Source organism: Chelmon rostratus, chromosome 2 (assembly GCF_017976325.1).
Source record: "Chelmon rostratus isolate fCheRos1 chromosome 2, fCheRos1.pri, whole genome shotgun sequence".
NCBI lineage: Eukaryota > Metazoa > Chordata > Actinopteri > Chaetodontiformes > Chaetodontidae > Chelmon > Chelmon rostratus.
In genome coordinates this window covers 17,052,879-17,066,357 of record NC_055659.1, presented here as the reverse complement: position 1 = coordinate 17,066,357, position 13,479 = coordinate 17,052,879, and the positions used below count along the sequence as shown (strand labels likewise).

At 42.0% G+C, this 13,479-nt stretch overlaps 1 protein-coding gene across 1 annotated transcript in view; it reads right to left on the bottom strand.

Moving 5' to 3' along the window:
• LOC121618686 (sodium-coupled neutral amino acid transporter 3-like) overlaps positions 1 to 12,255 on the bottom strand; it is a 35,472-nt gene extending 23,217 nt beyond the window's left edge. The window contains exon 1 of the mRNA XM_041954239.1: positions 12,158 to 12,255. The gene's annotated coding sequence lies outside the window, so the exon portion shown is untranslated. The remainder of the gene's footprint in view (positions 1 to 12,157) is intronic.
• Between the last annotated feature and the right edge of the window lie 1,224 nt (positions 12,256 to 13,479).

Below are 13,479 nucleotides of genomic sequence, written 5' to 3'. Positions count from 1 at the left end.
ACTCTGCTGAGAGACGTCATCCCACAAGGAGGCGAGTGGAGCCGGGCAGCTCCACTGATTGTTATTCCTCAACGGATACCTGAACCGAACGACACCCTGCATGCTGATTCATCCTCACTTGCTGCTAGGCATGTGTGCATTTGTGTTTGTAGTTCATTCGGTGACTAACTAAATGTGTGGCTGTGTGTGTGTGTGTGTGTGTGTGTGTGCAGCAATCTCAGCGTGTAATACTGCCTCCTCTGTCACCACTTGATGACATTCTCACAGGCCTCTGGCCATATAAGCTTTCTTAATTGAGTCTCCACTGTAAATTCTCTTAATCTGCTGGAGTGCGTGTGAACAATTGCTGACTGCTTTTCACTCTTTATTTCCCCACATCCAGGACTGTGGATGCAGTAAAAGCGGAGCTAAAATGTATTAAATGCCATCAAGAAGCCTGAATATCCTTCCTCTGCAGCTTTGTCTCATCTATGCAGGTCATTTGAAAGACAACAAACGTATCTCATCACAGCAGTTCTGGAAAATAAAAAAGGAAAACTCACCTACTATAGGATTTTTGTAGGGACTAATGCTGCCTTGCCTGTTTTGAATAGAGGCTGTACTGGAAAAATGACAGACAGCATTTAAAGCAAATTCCTCATCCTCCCTTTATGTCCGTGAACAGGAAGAGATTTCCTGCAGATTAAGAGATTACACATGGCCACAATTCTACTGATGAGCAGCTAATAGAGCTATCAGAGATCATTTTATCATAAAATAGCAAGTTGAGACCTCTGACAGTCAGGATGATAGAGTCGATCAGATTAGGGTCCATCACGCTCAAGCAGGAAATCAGGATCAATCAGCCCGGGTCACTCCATACACTCTTGCTCCTGTATAAAAACAGCTGCAGAGGAGTGAACAGCCTCGTTGTAACCCCACGTCGTGTCACACACAAAGCTGTGTTTAAGTGCTGCTGCATGTGCCACTGAACACAGCAGCTGCCTGAAATAAGCAGTAAACACCCAGCGAACACATCCAGCAACCATCTGTCTGCATTCTGGTTCTTCACACAAGGGTGAACATGCACATAAATACACATGATGGCACACACACAAAGACATATGCAGTGTAATTATGTGAAAACTGTCATGCTGTTGTTGAATGAATGAAACACCCCCAAAGAGCTACAGGCGGAAAATAAAGCTATCATCGTTATCAAACTACTCTGGTGATGCAAAGTGTCACATCTTCTTGTTTCTATGACATAAGTAGATAAAAGAGATGCTGCTGGATTTCAGCAACAGCAAGAAAGAGATTGTGTTAATAAACCATTACTAGATTCTTCTAGAGCATAATGAGGAATTTATCTCGCACATGCTTATGTAATGTGCAGTTTTTAAAAAAAAGGCATCGGGAAGCAATAATGGATGCAGCCTGGGATGAGTTTCTGAGGATATTATAACAGCCAGGATGTGACATGTTTAGCGTTAAGAAGAAGTTTAGTATGTTAAACACCACTTAGTGAGGAATTGGAAAGTTCCTGAAGTAAAAGTCTTGTTATTTTTATAGTTGAGAAGATTATTTCAAAACAAACCTCACTTGACCCTCAGCTCTCGCTGTTGGGCTTATATCAGAAAACATAATGAGAGCAAAAACGAAGGAGCACTTGTATACCTCAGCTTGCGTTACACCATCAATGTATTGCACTGTAATGGAAAAAGACTCACAGACCAAGATGTTACCAGGCCTTCCATTAGAAAGGATAACTGACATGTTAAACAGCATTTATTTGAGAAAATATGGAAGCCCTTCATCAATTATATTAAGGATTTAGATTTAAGAAATAATCAAGAGAATGATTAATTTCTGTGGACTGAACTGAACTGAATACAGTTTCCAGGCTTGGAGAAGCTTTCATTTTTCTTCTAAATAATACGTCTAAATAAAGTATATATTGCATCCATTGCAATTAATATGTAAATACATTTGTGCAAACCATTTGTTAAAACAAGAGGAGCATTGCTGTTGAGTTTTACTTTGTTTTGTGTCAGTGCAGCAGTTTTAATATTTAAATAACAGCAATGGTGGCTGAGGCTCATGGGTAGTGCAGTATTTTAGAGCCTGTAGGTATACCAAACTTATGGAGATTTGGCAGAAAGATGAAATAATTCAAAATGATGGACAACATCAACCTTTAGATATGTCTAAATCATCCAGGAAATGTTTTATTTTGAGAAGCTTTGAAGATATATTTTAAGGCTCTGCAGACCCAAACAGATGTTTTCTATCATTCTTGCTAATTAAACGCTAAACCCTCAGCTCAGGTGGGCAGAGCTATGCTACCAATTAGGCGAGGACCTGTGTTGCATGTCGTTCCCATCACTCTCATTTCCTTTCCTCATTTCCTTAATTGCCTTCCTGCCTTCTTAATGTGCTTGCAGCAGTGTTGACATACGAGAATGACTCAACGAAGCAAAGAGAAACAACAGTCCATCAGTCCTTAAAGACATGAAGGTCAGTCAATCTGGAAAATTTCTGCAACTCTGAATCTGAATCTTCAAGTGCAGTCAGAAAAAACAACATCTCTATGATGAAACTGGCTCTCATGAGGAACACCCCAGGAAAGGAAAGTTCATTACAATTACCAGCCTCAGGAACCGCCAATTAACAGCACCTCAGATTAGAGCCCGCATCAGCGCTCCACAGAGCACAAGCAGCAGACACATCTCAGTGTCAACTGTTCAGAGGAGACGAACTGCTGCACAGAAACCACGACTGAAGGGCCCCAACAAGAAGAAGAGAACTGACCAGTGGAAACCTGTACTTCGGTTTGACAGCTCCAAATCTGTGATTTTGTCTTTGTGAGATGCAGAGGAAGTCATCTGCAAGTGTCAGATCACCTGGAACTCCACGCTCAACTGACCTGAACTGAAATGAGATGGTTTAGGATGAGCTGGACTGCAGAATGAAGAAACAGCAGCCAACAGGTGCTCGGCGTATACCGGGACTCATTCAAGGCTGTTAGAAGAGCGTTTAAGGTGACAACCTCATGAAGCTGGCTGACAGAAAAAAACAAAGTGATCTACTTCATGTCTTAAATCTACAACCTTCTATATTTTTGTAACTGTGGCTTTGAGTTTCTCATTAGAGACTATCTGCCCTTCCTTATGGTGTTTTCCTGCCTTCTCTCTCTCTCTCTCTCTCTCTATCTGTCTCTCTCTCTCTCTCCCTCCTACCCCCTGTGATTAGCCAGCAAGGGGAATAAGAGATTAAGTTCTGACTGAGACATTTGTATGTCAGCTTCAGAGATACTACTCATTTCCAGGGTTCCTATAAGCTGCTGTGAGATACGTACGTCTTAGGCTATAAAATGATGCAGGATGTGGTTTCCGCTTGGCAGTGCATGTAAATATCCACTCTTAGGTGGAAGGTATTATCTCCCAGCAAGTCAAGTGTTTCAGACAGAGCCTCTAATCGGGATTATTTTGTATGTTTAAAGCAGGAAAAAAAGACTGCAATGATTTTCCCTCCAATCTCCTTTGACGATACATTTCTTTATAGATGGATGGATGTTGATGTGTACAAGTACTGTAAAGTAAAGAAAGCTGAACTGTATGGCACGCTGTCAATGAAGCAGTTATCTGGCTTAACATCACCACACATACATATCTTCTGCTGTCTTAAATATTTACACATAAAATTCCACCTGCCTATAGTCAATCAATGTGATACATACATGGTTTTAAAAAACATCCAATTTATGCAAAATTAGAGACATCTCTACGCACAGGTTGGATTATTTCCTTATCCCAGACTATATGAAACTATTAGATGATGTGTCTTCCTTTGTGAAGTTGGTGTGACAACTGTATGTCCTTGAAGCTCATTGGTGACATTTGTTCCACCAAAGCATGCACAGTTGTACCAGATTTAATTTGGTCTCCTGCTCCACGTCCTGCTCTAATGAAACAGGCTTTTTATTTTTTGTTTTTTTTGGCATTTTTTCAAACCTAATGAAGCTTTTAACACAAGTTCAGGCAGGAAGACAACTGTCAGCACATTTGAGCATCACACTGAAATGGGCTCACACTGTTGTTCACTGATTTCACTGCGATGATCTTCTTAGCTGAAGAATGCTGAAACCAGTTTTACCTTTTATTGTCTCTCTCTGCTGTCGCCGCAGTCTATGTCGCGCCGCCCCTCCACCATCACCACCAGCAGTGTCAAGTCTCTCTCGAGGGATCTCTGATTGGCTGCTATTTATAGGGCTCTATCCCTATACATCTATATATGGATGGGGTCAGTGCCAATGTCTTTATCAAAGAAAGCTTCTGCATTTATTTTAACTTGTGTTCTTCTGATTGAATTACTCTGATTAGCTGACAGTGTTGCTCCACCTGCACCTACAGGTTGAAACATCACACTGCAGGTTGGTTTAACATGATTTACAACATCTTGTAAACATCTTATAATCTTGTAATGTCCTTGGTTTGAGTCCAGCTGGTAATTTTTGCTACATGTACTACCCCTCTCTGTCTCCCCTCATTTCCTGTCTGTCTCTATACAATCAACTGTCCAATAAGGCAAAAAATGTCAAGAAAAATCATCTTTAAAAAAAGCTGGTAATCCCTGGAGCTATTTTTACTCTATTTTATCCACTTGCCAGTCTTTCCTCTTCCCGCTGAGCATTGTGTATCTACTTGCAACACACAAGAGAGAAAGAGAGACATTTCTTTATAAATTACATTTGGAAATGACCGAACACATTTTTACACAAGCAAATACTTCGTCAAGACCTGTTGAGTCCTGGGCAAGTAGCAAACTCCACTCCAAGACCTGTTTCGTTTTCCATAATTCCTCTTTAATATTACATTTGTTGATTTGGGTATTTATTTTTTTGGTGACTCAAACTTTTCCAAACCCTCTGTGAGACTCAGAGAGGCCAAAAGTCTGCTGTTTTGTCTCCTGGCCTGACTGGCGTACTGTAGCTGCAGGATGATGGGAAAGAGTGCGGCATGCGGCAGCGTGGATTGTCTTTAGTGTTGTGACACGCCGGAGTCGTAGCACCGGGCCGGTGACTCACTGCAAATGAGATTTATTTATAGAATCACACAACACTTTCTGTCACTCTGGCTTAACTCTAGCATCGGACACCCCATAGACAGGAAGGGTCAGTAGAGCAGCAACGCGACCACACATAGAAGTCTAGAGACTGGGCATTGAGATAAGGCAGGCAGGACAAGCCATAGGTACAAACAGCTACAGGGGTGGGCTTCAGGATACAGGTAAAGTCTGAAGAGACAGAACAAGAGGGGGGTGGTAAGATATAGGACTACAGCAATCAATACGATATTAAGGGTCAGATTTATGTACATGAAAGTGCAGGGTGCTGAGCCTTGCTTAAATTTGTGCTTGGAAAGTAATGAGCATCTGATTCACTGAATGAGACCAAGCTGTTAGTCTCTAATTACACAGTAAGAGACTGGGGCTGTTTTAATAGAAGATCTTTAGAGGGAAATGAAAAAAAGATGGAATAACAAAGTAAAACATACCAAATGCACTAAATGCAAATGTCTAATCAATAGAGTTATATTCTTAGTGTGTTTGAGAAGTTTACATCACATAAAACCAAAACTTCCCATCCTATATGTTTGGTGCTATAAAATAGTGTTCGTTTATTATTACTGCTCTTTTTCTTTCTATCTAAAAATAAATTGTATTTATTTATTCATTCATTTGTTTGTGTGATATCTAATCCAGTGCAGTTCCTGGCACAATCATTTGGCTATTTCCACTTAAAAACTGGTCCTTATAAATTGTGTGGGTTATTTAAGGTTACTTAAGGTTATTAAATCCGGCCAAATCGGTAATCAAGCACACTTCCTCCTGTTAATTGCACAATTCTCCATGAAAAGCAGCTGCATTTGCCTTCGCTGACTTCAGGCTGCTGTGCATGTTTGATCAGTAGTATCACACAGACACTTCTCCAGGTGCAGAAAGCACTTCAAATTTGGGGGTGAAACACTCGTAAATTTAAGTCACTTGTTGATTTAACGCATGTATTAAAAACCTAAAAGAAGGACCGTGAGTCTCGAAACTGAGGAATTCAAAAAAGGGCACGGTATCACCAGTGCCGACATAAATACTGCGTACAGCACAGATACCGAATGCCATGTTGCTCTTGAGGTGATGAGCTGCTTGAAATATTTGACAGGTTATTAAGATTGCGAGCAGTCCCACATCTGTTTCAGTGACATGCTGTGATTCACTTGATTGGAATGTGATCTCAGCCCCGTGGTTCCCTGGCTCCCGAGCTGCCTTCATCACCTCTGTGCAGAACACACTAACGCTGAGCGATGCTGCTTAATAGGCAAAACTGCAAATGAACTATCAACAGCTTCTAACATATTTTACATACGGTACACTGACCAGATTGTGTATTGTCTTGAGTTATATACAACTTGACATAACTGTGCTGCCTAAGTTCATACAAATAAATCAGAAAAGATAACAAAACAACATCATCCATAATATTACATTATGTAAACATTGTTTGCAGAGGAAATTCATGGAGGTGAAGAGAAAAGTCAGAGTGAAGACAGTATATAGTTAAAGTTAGATATTCATACATGGAACATATTTATTATACTAATGTAAGTATCAGTATTAAACAGGATGAATTTATGGAAAGTGCTGACACAGAGATGAGTCATTGTTTTAGCCCAATTGCATGATCAGATTCAGGCTTCTGGCCAAAGCAGTGAGTTACTGGGATGGATGTAGCGTCCTTTGACAAAGAGGCCCTGAATTAACAAGTGCCACATGTGCTCCATTCATTTTATCTGAGTGAATAAAGTTAGGTTGACAAGTACTGGCCTGGACAGTAACACAATGCTGACATGATGACGCCAAATCAAATTTCGCCTGTTGTCAGACTGCCATAAAATTCTGCGCTGGAAGTGAATGCCAGTGTGAGCGCCAGATGAGGAAGCATGCAAGACAAGAGCAAACGCAATTTGCACACTCTCCAAGACAAGATGATTTTAGTAAAGCTATATGAACTACATGAGTGTAAACCAAAAACACCTGGCGAGCTGCTTATCACAGGACACTGCTGACACACTGCAGGCGATGATGTGTTGACGCTGAATGATGTGTGCAAACATATCAGCAAATTCGGCTAGCTAGCACATTCATGAGGCCATCAAAGCCAGAAACCACCTGGTTTTGCAAACCAGTCCTCCTAATTTGGAATATCTTGCCAGCTGAACAATGATGGTAATGGAGACCCGGACCAGACAGTCACATTTTTTCACACATTTCTTTGAAGGAATTGAAAAACAAGAAATGTATTGGTCAGGACATTTTACAGTTTAAAAATAAATTATAGAACAGTGACTCTGTTTCAGAAGGCGTTTCTGTACAATTTCTTGTCATTTGTTGGCCAGCATGAACTGATATGGATATGTCTACAATGAGTTAAGAGAAATCAATATTAGTCACCGAGCCATTGTATCCTTATTATGTTGATGACAGGCTGTTTAACAATGGCAATGCCCAGATAACTGTATGAAAGACTCTTGACTTTTGTCAGACATGCAACATCTAGCTTTAAGAAATATAGGGCTGCAACCAACAATTATTTTCTTGATCGATTCATGATCAATGTTCCTGATTAATCAGAAAACAGTAAAATATGCGCATCACGTTATATTAGGGCACAAGATGACATCGTCAAATGTCTTGTTTTGTACAACCAACAGTTAAAACCTGAAAATATTACATTTGCCATCATGTAAGAGCAACAAAATGGCACAATTTCACATACGAGTACCTTAAATCACAAAAAGTTTGCTAAAAAATGACTTAAATGATTGAGTCTCAAAATAGTTGCATAACAATTTTCTTTTGATTCATCAATCAATGCAGCCTTACCTGTTTACCTAACAGGTCTTACTTGATATAAAAGAGGCATCATTTGACTTTTTGTCTCCTCCATATATTCAGCTATGGTTATTTTGCAACATGGCTCCAAAAGCAGAATGTCCTGGGACCGAACGTAAAGGACAGCAGTGGCACAGTCAAGGACACAGCCTCCATAAGGAGACTGTATGCCAATTGTACATTAGTTATAACAATAGGACACAATGCAATCAGCTAACCAGCTACCCGGACAGTCCTCCCTCAACACCACAGTGTTCAATGCCAGCTCTGTCTTCTCTCAATCATGCGCCCTCAAACAAAGTACCATCCTCTCCTGGCATCTGCCGCCCGTCTCCCTCCTGCTTCCTCCTCATCACATGGGAGGAGAGCTAAAGAAAGAGGTGGAAGTACAATTTGTGCAGCGTGTGACCACCATGGTGGATGTTGCACTGCTGACTCTGTCACATGCTGTAGCACCACTGAAGTTCAAATCCCAATCAGAGACAGAGAACTCCTGAGCACCATGGGCACCCACACTAAGCAGATCAATGTAAGGCTTAAGCATCAAAGCCCTTATAGAACTAAGAACTGTACAATAGTCCAACAATAATGAAAATACAGCTCTAACTGAAGCTCACAAGATTGTATTTGGGTTGTAGAGGCCCAGTGGTAAGACTTCCCTCTATCTGTCCTTTAGAAGTGTTTTTGGCAATTCAATCAAAACTACGAGAACTAAGAGAGACTCATATAAACCGATCCTTTGCTCTGACTTCCTTATTGGGCTGGGCGATTGGACAGATATTTTGCCTATCGGCGAACGGCAGGTCCATTGCTGGTTGTTTTTCCTGTGGTGTGATTTTTGTCATTTTGTTTTGCTAATTTAATGGTCTGTCTCCGCTGCTCGGCCACAGACTCTGGTTCAACTAGCTAACACGGTAACACATCGACACCAGCAGCAACAGTGAGAGGCAGCAGGGAAAACAGCCTGTAGGGACAGAATAATGTGAATTTGTCAATTAAGGGTTTATTTGTACCAAACCAGAGTTTATGATTGTTGGAACAGTGGACAGACTAACCAAGATGGCTTTGATGGATTTCATTTTGTTGCTGTCCAGTTTGAATGAAGGGTGTTTTATGATGAGTTAACAAGGCAGTGAAGATTGCTAGCTAGCCTAGCACAGTGAACGAGAGAAACTTGAATTCAAAAGGTCCACAGTTGTGTTGTTATGTTTAATAAGGAAAATAGGTGTAAGAATATTTCTTTTCTTGACACTTTGTGAGTTTATTTTGTTTATTTTTTAAACTAAGCGTAGCAAACTCGCCATTCGCACACATCTCCCAGCTGGGGGGAGGTGGTTCCCAACCTGAGGGTTGGGAATAAGCAAAAAAGCTACACCTTGCTTCACAAGATGATGCTCATGATTGTGTAGTGTTATTTAGTCAGGGCTAATCAATCATTCAACCAATCATTATTTGTTAATCCTTTGAGACTGTCACACTTTGATAAAACAGTGCACGTTTTCAGCCAATATGAGGCTTCATTTACAATGGGCAGCTGTTAACATCAGACATGTTTTTGAGACTCTTCTCAATCTACTGCTGATTAATGCACAGCACAGTGTTGACGGTATAATTGAGAGCTCATCTACCCAATGGGCTGGCATTTATCCTAAGAGGTATGACCTTATGCAAGCAGCAATTGGTCTATGATAACCCTCGGTGTGTCCTCAGATACCACAAGTCTTTCAAAAAGCAGTCTGCACTTAGAAAATGTAGAAATACTGTGATATGACAAGGAACAAATAAGTATGTGTGCTTGCCCTCAAAGAGATAGAAACACCTTACGTCTACAAAATATCAGATTGAAACTAGTATGAAATGCAATTTCATTGCAATTTCATTATCAACTTTGCTTTAGGCACCAATTAACTAAAACATCTTCGATGTTTTATCCCATCCTTTTCAGTCTTTAACAGATCAGTAGATCATCTATAACACTCTGACTGAACAAACTGACTGTGCCAATACAACACTGCCTTTTTGTTACCAGAGACAGGAAAGGGTTAAGATAATAATTGTGTTTGCTTTTTAAAGTCCAAAATCAAATCCCTGCAAAACCTCAAGGCCAGACAGGAGCTCATGTCCTTTCATAGTTTAATACCATCAACAAAGTCCCAGCAGGGTGTTCCTTTCTTCTCACAGTGAGCTGCATTGCTCTCTACAACTGAACAATCCCTTCATGTTTTCTTTTCATTCCTGCAGAGGTAAACCAATACTGCTGCAGGATACAAAAACATTTCACATGGACACAGAGCTTTGATCAAATTAAATAGTAGGTTTGTGAATCTCTGTGTCCACATCTCATCCAATAGTGAAGGAAAGAAGAGGCAGGAGAAGGAGCATCTCTCATTCACTAACCTTTATGTAAAGACAATGACTAAATACTCCTAGAAATGCTTCTTTCCTGCTGGCTAAATGTGATGGGTACATACTGGAAGGAGACATGATTTTAATCATTTTTACCTAGTGTGGTAAAAAACACACTTCCTGTTGTAAACAATGGCTGTGACCTTTACTGCAGGGCACGCCCCACTCTTTCCCACTTTTCCTGTTAATCTATACATTTTGTAATCAACCTGAGAGGCAATGATTTTTACATCACCAAATCTCTTCAATCCCCATTCCAATATTCAGCAGTGTTCATGCATGCATGTGCACGTACACATGGTTTCACTCTCATACATGCACACAATTACAGTCTGAAACACAGGCTTTAATCACACACCAGATCAAAAGCTCAGCACGCCCGATGCCGGCTGAGGCTGGATCAGTCTGTTCATACTGTGATTTCATTCTGGGATGGGGCAGCACATGGGCCCATGACAAGCCAGAGAGCAGAGTCAGTCAATTATAACAGCAGAGGCCAAGCGGACCAGACAGGAGCCCTTGTCAGCTCTGGCCTGTAAAGTCCAGCAGTCGCAGTCTCACCTGCTGCCCACCAGCCTGCGAGGTGAGTCATCCTGGAGGAGTGAATGACTGGCGACTTTGCCTGCTGAAGGTGACTCCAGAAACCATGCTGCTGTTAGGAGTTTTATCCAGTCTCTACGATGTTTTGCACCTAGCCTTAACTGGATGATGAGGTGTTATTCTATGCATGCATTCTGCCTTTATGAGATATCTGGTTAACTATGTGCATGCCTCACCTGGTAGAGCGTGTTCTATTTATCAAGGCTGAGTCCTTACAGCAGCAGCCTGGGCCCTTTGCTGCATATCATTCCTTCTCTCTCCCCTGCCATCACTATAGCTGTCACTATCAAATATAGCAGAAATGCAAAAAAAAAAAGAAAAATTATAAAAGCTATGTGCATGCTTGAAAATTCAGCACGTGTTAAATTAAATGTATTATCATCTGAATGCTGCTGTGACATCTTCCTAGTTAGACTTGGCATCCCACCAAAAGCCTGGGTATGTCCCTCAGACTGGACAAGATCACCAAACATTAGGGCCAGATGGCACCTGTAGCCAAGCTGTGACGTGGTGTGACCCAGCTGTGGATGACTTAAAAATATGACAGGCAAACCAAGAACGAAGCTTTAAACTGCATTAATGCATTTGCAGGACTCTGCCAAAGTCACCGAACACCTCAAACATGCATTACTGAAAAAATGTCAATGCTTCATTCACACAGTAAAAGTACAGATGTGTTCAGTTTAGAGTTCGTTTGGGCAAAAGTGGCTCACAGGGTCCTGGAGGTTCATCCAGTGCCCAAGTTTGATCGCACTAAGCCACACCACTTGATCATGGTTGTAAGAGGCTGAAACTGTTTTAATCTGAGGGTTCACTCCCAACAGTTAGGCCTGTCCTCTGGCAGGCAGAGTTAACATTCATCCCGATTCTGAGATAAAGCCAAAGACAGGTCAGAATCTCAATAGTAAATCACCGAGCTCCTCACATGAAGACGGAGGGCAGCACGCTGATGGCACCTCTCTCTACGGCTTGTTTTCTGGCGACATCGCATGTCTTGACTTTTACTTTGCATTTAACTCCCGTTTAGTAAATGTTGCACACAGCAAGCAGGTGGATGCCTCAATAGCACGCAAAAACGCACAGAGAGCGATGTTTTGCCCTCATAATGGACTCTAATGTTAGGTCCCCAAATGTCGGTGAAAAGGCATGTTCGTGAGTGAGTTTAAATGCATTATAAGGACTACACATCAACGTTAAAGAGCACTCCAGCCTTCCGGAGCCTTACCAGAGAAGTACCGGTGTCCTCCTCAAACTCCAAATATCTCCACACGGATGTGATGCCTCCGCTCGCTGCTCGGCTCTGCCTCGACCCGCGGCGCGTCGTCCTGCCTCCGTCGTCCGTCCGCCTTCCACTCAAACAGCTCTAATGTCATGTGTCTCCCGGTAAATTGTCCTCGTAATCTTCTCAAAAGTGGGATGTGAAGAGTGTCAGGGTTCCGCCTACCGCACGCACAGCGACTCCAATCGAATTATTGTTGTGTGTATGTTGCGACGCCAGCGCGCGCGGTGACACGAGAGCCCCGCTATTTGGCACGCGCCTTTTTTAATCGCGTAGGAATGGTGACCCGCGGTAGATTGATCCCATCGGTCGGTTTAAAGACCGTGCTGTTAACGCGCCGGACGATGCTGTCATTTCACACGATGGTGGCGGGTTTCATTTACGTGTTCGTGGATTTATCGTCGTGCTTGAGCGCCTGTCATGACACAATAGTGAATGACCGCGAGGAGACCACACACGCGCACACACACACACACACTACGCATTTATTTCATCTACTCCATTATTTCCCTTTTAAGTATTTCTAAAAATAAAACTCACGTGGGTCTTTAAGAAAAATCGATCCAATTGCAATGTGGGTTTTTTATACGCAACCAGCAACGTAAACAGCTGCCTGAGCCATGTGCCACAAAAGCCCACTGTTGCTTACGCACATAGGATACGCACGCTCCATTTCTAGGTCATCCTGGGTAGCGCGTTTTGATGTCACACCGCTCCGGGGATCGTCTCTTTTCTCTCTCCTCTGGTTCATGCTCATCGAGGAGGACACACACCTGCAGTCAAATTAGACCAGGTTCCCTCATCCTGTGAACCTGTACCTGTATTCATGGAGGATGAAGTCAAACACTATTATCAAAAAGTGTCTAATTTATTAGGCATTAATTTCCCAACCTGCATACAAACACGCGTATCCCCCCCGCATTTTAAAATGATTATCTGAGACGTTTCTGCATTTACTCCCACAAATGATATTCTGTCTTTCTCAATGGCAACCGCAATTTCCTTTGAAGTTGTCGCAGTTGGCCTGACCTTGTGGAAAGCAGGGGACATTTTAACCTCTGGGACATATAAGTCCAGCATCTGGTCTGAGGTTGACACAGTGGGGAGCGGTTACCCATTGAGGAAAGGGCCAGAGATGCTGAGAAAGTGGCTGGTGCATTGAAGAGGTCAGCAGGGGAGGCTCAACAGATGTATGCTATAGTTCAAAGGCAGAGTCTCAAGTGCATGGAGGCATGTGCTCTAATCTGTGGTTTAATTTCAGAGCACTG